The following is a 2234-nucleotide window of genomic DNA, read 5'->3' as shown; positions in this document are numbered from 1 at the left end:
TTGCCGAACTTGTTTATTTTTATCTTCATGTTCATCCTTCGGCCTCGTTATTCAGCCACAAACACACTGCGGCTATTTTAGCGACACATTAACATCTTTTAAAGGTTGTTAATGTGGAATTATAATTAAAAGGAAGTACATGATGAGTTAAAAAAGTTTATCTTGGAATAAAAAACCTAAATAACAAAGATGATGTTAGAAAAGGCAACAAAAAAAAGAGCAAGTTTTATGCAACTTGGCAGGGAAAAAAACAAGCCCTGCCTCATAATAGCAGATCCTGTTGACCAAGTTACTTTTTCTGTCTTAATTTGTATTTAAAATGAGCTCTACTGCCCGGGTTGACCCTCTGACGTCAGCTAGCCCACAATCTTCTTGGGAAATGACCAGTTTGTGTTATCTAAGGCCTGCCTTTGTCGGAGCCAGCGGCCTGCATTACATGGAACGAGTATCTGAGGCCAGTACTGGAGAGTGAAAGGAGTGAGATGCCAAGCAGAAGAAAGCTGCAGAGGGTTAGACAGCAGAAGATGGTCTGTGATGCAACATTAGAGCTAAATCAGACGGATCCCAGTAATGTTTTATTTTGAATGAAAAGTAAACATGTAGATTCTTTGTCAGCACAGCAAGTTGAACTGGAGTCAAAAATGGAAGGTGAAGAGGAACATGTCTGACAAATCTCCGTCATCCAAGTCACTGTAATCTGATGAGCTTCCTCAGAAGACATCTTGTTTGGTTCTTGAAACCTAAGGAGAAAGTCCGGTTACTTTCTACAGAAGCCCTTAGGCATTTGAGGAGTTATTTTTTTCCTTTTTCTAATAGTTGTTTTTTTAAAAAGACATTTGAATTTAAGGCAACTTTTTTCACACTTGAGATTGAACTGTATTGTCAGAGAACACATTCTAAGACAACAAAATGAAGTTTTAAATCTACCCAAAAGTGCAGAAGATGTAATAAAGTGCACTGTATACAGTCTATAAAAGGAATGTCACAGTATCAACAGTTTGCTGATACCATTTTGTCCACACTGTTCATTCTAAGATAGTAAACGCAGATAAATGTACAGTTTGGGATGAATGGCAGTACGAACAGTATGAAATATATGAAGTTAAAGACTGTTGTTTAATACTTTGCTCTGTATGACCACAAAATACCAGTGTATTGTATTTTAAAAGTATTAAAATAGATTAGACATCAGGACTAAACTCACAGAAACTCTGCTTTAGGGTCAATATATAATTGAGGGATTTTTGAAGTTCATGGGATGTACCTTGCATACATTTTTATTAAAAGTTTAAAAAACAGTTTTTATGTGCATTATGATCTTTTTTTCTTTTTACAAATTCCAAAATATTTATTATGGAAACAATTACATATGTGTAAAAAATGACTGGATATCACTAAAATGTCTACTAAATAACCATTGCAGCAGGAAACATCAACTACTACTACTGGATAAAACAGACCATTACCATTTACCTCCATGGCATATGAGTTGATTAAGGTCAGAGCAGAAAGGGAGCTGCCAGTCAGACGCTGTTCTTCCACCCAGAGAGGACCTCTTTCTGCTGTCGCTGCTACACATACTGCCCTAGTGGAGGTTTTAGGTGGAATATTCCTTTTAACCAGCCCTCAGGTCTCTTTGAGGATTTTGGATGGAATACTCGGTTAAACCAACATTTTAGGTGCATGTCCAGGGATTTAAGGTGGACTGTTCCTTTAAGGTGGATGTGTGAGGACCTTGTAGGTGGAATACTTCCTGAAACCAACCTTTTAAGTCAACATTCAAAAGATTTAAGGTGGAATATTCCTTTAAACCAACCTAAATTTCATGTTTTGATCATTATCAAGTGAGAAACCTCAATCCAGAATCCTCATAAAGACGTTTCAGATTTATGCTGCTGTTATTTGTTTAGTCCAGACTAAATGACAGAAATCCACAACTGTAATTTTATTTCAGGACTCGATTATTAAATGTCAAAACAATCCATGTGACTCTAAAAACTCAACAGCTTTACAAACTCTGAGATTAAACTCTCCACAAGGATCCAAAATAAGTTGGATTTCTACATGAGAGCTTTAATTATTCTTCATCTACTTCCTGAAAAGTTTGGTCAATAAAAAGACAAAAACTAATATTTTCAGCTGAACTAAAGACAGACTTTGTGATTTTTCTGCTCACATGCTGTTGTTGTAAACTTACTCTTTCAAATAAATACCCTCCTAACCCCCTGGAAACC

Source organism: Acanthochromis polyacanthus, chromosome 15 (genome assembly GCF_021347895.1).
Source record: "Acanthochromis polyacanthus isolate Apoly-LR-REF ecotype Palm Island chromosome 15, KAUST_Apoly_ChrSc, whole genome shotgun sequence".
Taxonomy (NCBI): domain Eukaryota; kingdom Metazoa; phylum Chordata; class Actinopteri; family Pomacentridae; genus Acanthochromis; species Acanthochromis polyacanthus.
The sequence above is the reverse complement of the archived record's forward strand: the minus strand, read 5'-3'. Positions refer to the sequence as shown.